Source organism: Olea europaea, chromosome 21 (assembly GCF_002742605.1).
Source record: "Olea europaea var. sylvestris chromosome 21, O_europaea_v1, whole genome shotgun sequence".
Lineage (NCBI taxonomy): Eukaryota > Viridiplantae > Streptophyta > Magnoliopsida > Lamiales > Oleaceae > Olea > Olea europaea.
The window spans coordinates 1,440,936-1,446,521 of record NC_036257.1 but is presented as its reverse complement, the minus strand read 5'-3'; positions in this window follow the sequence as shown (position 1 = coordinate 1,446,521).

Genomic DNA, 5,586 nt, shown 5'->3' with positions numbered 1-5,586 from the left:
TTATTCAGTTCAACCTCTTGTGGAAAAGCGTTTTGCACACGGTTTTAAGCCCAAAAATGTCCCAGAACGCCTCCATTTCAGCCTCATACATTTTTCTCTCATCCTAGGCACAAGAAACTCCATGAAGAACTAAAATCTTTGGAGAAGCCAAAAAGGATCTCGATCGGATTTGGTGATTTCAATATCTTTTCTTTCATATAATGTGATTTTTATTGTCGAATAACTCTGGGATTTAGATTTCTTCTTAATTATTATTATACTTTTGATGTTTGTTTAACTTTTATTAAATTGTTCATGGATTCAATTATGTTTCTTCCATTGAATGACTAAAATATTGGTTGAATTTAAATTTCAACTGAATTATTGACGTGATTTGATTACTGCTCTATGCTTAAGGTATATTGTTGCTTCTTGAATCTTGTTTCAATAAATAAATGCGGAATATGTTGTTAGGAATCTTAAATTCCAGGACTGCAAGTGAAATTAAATAAATATAGGTTTCCCTTTTTGAATTGGTAATTGTAATTGATTCAATTCTTATTAGATTTTTCATAGAATTAGCCACGCTCTTTCTATCGTTTGATCAAAATATTTATTGAGTTTCAATTTCATGTATGTCGTTGATGGATTATTTTCTTCCGTATGCTTGATGTATATGGACGCTTCTTAATCTGATTTCAATAGACTAAAGGAGGAATATGTTATGGGAACCTTGATTTTAGAGTAAAATGTATGAATGATTAATGTTGATTGATCCAATCCGAGAGAGTGAATTCCGGTGCTTCACTATTTTGAATATGGACATTTAAATCCCACTTCAAATTGAAAATTCACTTTACAAAATCATGAAAACCCCAGTTTGTTTGATCCTTCAAAAAATTTTCCATCTCCTTGTGGATACGACACCCCAAAGCTATACTACAATCACCGCATTATACTTTGGGCGTAATCAAATTTTGGCGCCGTTGCCGGGGAGACGGTACAAGTAATCAAGGGATCAACCGAAAAAGGGTGACATCGTTCCTTTCCCTTCATTTTTATTTGATTTAATTTTTTTTAGTGTTATTTTTATTTTGTTTTCACACATTTTTTGTGTGTGTTTGATGAGCAGGGATCGAGGTGATCAAGGGAGTTCTACCGGAGCACCTTATCCAGTGTTTGAATCTCGATATAACCCTTACTTTGCTATTACATCAATTGCCACGAACACCTCAACACATAACACTATGTCTGATAGTGAACACGATGATGCGCCTTATAGGACTTTGCATGATTATTTGCACCCAACACGCACATCCACACCATCATGCATAATGCTTCCGCCTAATATGCCATGTATGGAATTAAAATCGGGAATGATTCAACTTCTTCCCACTTTTCATGGACTTGACAGTAAAAATCCATACATGCATATCAGGGAATTTGGGGAGGTAGTTGCGACCTTCCACAATCAACATGGTACAACGAATGTAGTCACGTTAAAATTTTTTCCGTTTTCACTTAAAGAGAGAGTAAAGACCTGGCTATATTTGTTGAGACCACGTTCAATTGTTACATGGGCTAAAATGACGCAAGATTTTTTTAATAAATACTTTCTCCACCATAAGACTAGCGCCCTTAAGAAGCAAATCTCATCTTTTACCCAAAAGGATAGTGAGACCCTATATCAGGCCTGAGAGAGATTTAAAGAACTACAAGCCCTTTGTCCTCACCATGGTTATGAGAGCTCGCATATATTTAGTTACTTTTATGAGGGATTAGCACCTAGGGAATGTCAATTCGTAGAGATGATATGTAACGGTGATTTCCTGCAAAAGGATCCGGATGAGGCCATAGTGTATCTAGATGATCTTGGTGAGAAAGCTCATACTTGGACTGGACCTAGCCCTACTGATAGTACCAATAGGTCACGACCTACAGAAACCCCACTAGTATAGGTATCTATCAACTTAGGGAAGGAGATAGTCTTAAGGCCAAAGTGGAACCCCTCACTAAGGAACTTGAGACCTTGCGTGCTAAATGCTCTAAATCTGCACAACTTGTTTCCCATATTGAGTCTTCAGAGCCTTATTTTGTGTGTGGAGGGAGTGATCACCTACCACAAGATTGTATTACTTATGCTGAGATGATGGGACTTTATGAGAAACATTGTAATGCCTTAGGCATATATCAAAAGCCCCATACTCCCTACTCTGAAACCTATAATTCAGGGTGGCAAAGTCACCCCAATCTCAGCTGGAAATCTGAAAATCAGCAACCTGCCCAATCCAATAGAGCCTACACTACACCTCCATATCAAACCACATCCTCTAGAAACTCTTTGGAAGGCACCCTATATGCATTCATAGAGGCACAAAGTAAAACCAATCAGAAGTTTGAAACTATGATTACCCAAATTGTTGAGGAAAACAAGGAAATCAAAACTCATATGTCCAAATTAACCAATGCCTTAACTGTAGCTGAGTGGGGAAAATTTCCAGCACAAGCTCAACCAAACCTTAGGGGACAACATATGGCACAAACCTCGGGCTCAAGAGAAAACAACCTTAAGGAAGTTAATGCCATAACCACTCGGTCCGGTAAGGTTATTGAACCAACCTCCAAACCTAGGGAAGATAAAAAGGACCCTAGCAATTCAGAAGAGAGTACCCCTAGCGAGGAGGTAGTGAAAAATCCACCGCGAGTACCCTTTCCTCAAGCTCTTAAATCCACCTCGAAATCTATTGGTCAACATAGTGAAATCTTAGAGCACCTTAAACAAGTAAAGATCAATTTACCTCTTTTACATGTGATCTCCCAGGTTCCCACGTATGCTAAAGTCCTAAAAGACTTGTGCATTATGAAGAGAAAACACCATGTCAAGAAAACTACTTTCTTGACTGAGCATGTAAACATTGTAATTGAGCAAAGGATCCCTCCAAAGTATAACGACCCTGGTTGTCCTATCGTTTCTTGTGTTATTGGGAATCATGAGATTTCACAAGCCCTTCTTGACCTAGGGACTAGTGTCAGCATCATGCCTTACTCTATTTACTTGTCATTAGGCCTAGGAGAAATAAAACCTACATCCGTAAGTTTACAATTGGCTGATCGATCCACAATACGACCAAGGGGTGTAGTCGAGGATGTGCTAGTACAAATTGATAAATTTTGTTACCCCGTTGATTTCTTGGTTTTGGATTTAAAAGAAGATGTGAATGTTAACTCCAAGATTCCCATTATTCTAGGTGGACCTTTTCTTGCCACAACTAATGCTCTTATCAATTGTAGGAATGGTCTAATGAAACTATCATTTGGGAACATGACCCTGGACGTCAACATCTTTCACATCATGAAGCAACCTGAGGAAGATGATGAGTGTCATCAACTATACATGATTGATGCACTCATTGAGGAGGAAGCACACGCGCTTATGTCCTCGACCCTTTAAATTCTTTCCTTTTAAATTCTAAAATTCTTGCAGGGTATGATAATGGGGAATATACTGACATTTGTGCTGCTTTTGATGATTTTCAGGATTATGGGACACCACCAGTGACCACTTCCAATGAGTTTGGTGAAATGCGAAGAAGGTTGACAACGCCCTGGCTGAATGCGGGCTAAAGAAACAAATATTGGGTCGAGCCAACGAAAATAAACAAAGGCGCTGCTTGGGAGGCAACCCAAGGGGAGTTCATTCCTTTCTCTTTCTTTCTATTTTTATTTTTGCATTTTTAGGTTTTTTTCGTTCCATGCATTCATCACTAATTGAGAACTTTTAGGCTTCTAACACTTCAAGTTTATGTGATTAACTTCGACATTAAGGTGATATCTTTCTTTACCTTTATTTGGTGGACATGTTTGTTGCATTGAGGACAATGCAACGTTTAGTTGGGGGGGGGGAGTGTATTTGGAATTTTGTTGTGAATTGCATACTTTCATGGAAATTTGGTCTTAATTTCTAAATTTTTTTTAAGTCCCTAATTCGCTATTATGTCACTAGGAATTAATATTGTTTATGAAAGTTTGGATATTAAGACATTTGCTGAATCCTTTTGCACACATAAGCTTTGTGGTAAGATGGAAGTGTGACACTTGTAGCTAGAGGAGTCTCTCGTTGAAGTTTTCTTATGTGAGAATTGGTGAGGATTGAGAGCCACAATATACTAAAAATGTAATAAGCGTTCATTGATTGTGTGAATTGGGAACTTCTTTTGAGAATAACATTACACGGTATGTGGTATGATGGTTGATTATACTTGGGAAATGATTTGAGCCTTCAGACTAGTTCTTTTTCATAATTATAACCCCCTAGTAGCCACTTTGAGCCAAGACACATATGTAACCATTTCTTTTCATGCGCTTATGTTATCCATACCTTCTTTCATTGGATTGAAGTCTATAAATAGTCATTTTCCTACCTTTATACTTCCAAGTGTAGAGTAGGTGTTAAATGTCCATTTGAGAAGAAAAGTAATGAGGAAAGTGATAAGAGATGATAAGTACTCGGGTGAGGTGGAAAAAAAAACACAAAAGGAAAGGGAATTTCAAAAAAAAAAAAAAAAGAAAAGAAAAGAAAAAAAAGAAATGAAATGAAAAAAAGGGGTGGATTGTCATTGGGATTTGAAAGGTTGAGGAATACGTTGATGTAAAGAATTGATATGTTGATATACTTGTTGAGATGCCTAGCTAAATACTTGGAAGTCCTTAAATTCTTTTCGCCCTACTTTTCAGATAACCTAACTTAACCCTTTTAACACCCTTTACATTGGCTGTTTTGATCTCAAGTAGGTTTGTGGTAAGAAGGTGATGGACTCTCATTTGAAAGTATGCCTATCATGTGATGAATGTTTGCTTCTTGCTTGTTCATAAATATTTAAGTCTCCATGTTCTGAGTGTGCATCTTTCCCAGCTCCATAGAGAGAAACCCCGCACTAAATACTTTAATACCCGTAGTTATGGGGCAGGACCTTTAGCTAGAGACACACTCGATGTTGCATGTGTTAGGGTTGCGGTAAGATGGTTATGGCTAGATACACACTCACACATTTAGCAAATGTTTTTGATATCTTGATAATCATAACATTGTTAATTTCTTGTGGTGTTGAATTTGAAAAGATAATGAAATGCAGTTGAATTAGAACTCAACAACTTCACTTGTAATTTGGATCAGTCACCCATTTGTTTTGTTTTGCATTGAATTGCTAGGGACTAGCAATAAGCAAGTTGGGGGGGGGGATATGATAAGAGTGTAAAATACAATATTTTTCCCTCTTAATTATTGCATTCATGTGATTATATTATGCCAAAATGCACTCATTACTCTTATGTTTTGGTTTAGGTTGCATTTTGGTGAAAATGGTGAAATTTGGAAGAAACAAATGAAAAAAGGACCAAAGCGAGAAAAAGTGAAAGTTCAGGGACCAAGTTAAAAATAATTCATATACGATACGGGCGATGGAATGATGATTTGAGAAATTTAGGAGTCCATTGGTGCAATTAGAAGTCAAAAGAAGTTAAATATGCCTATAATATTTTCACAAATCAAATTCAAACGGGATATAAGGATTTTCAGATTTTGAGCCGAAGATTGAGATCAATGTTTGA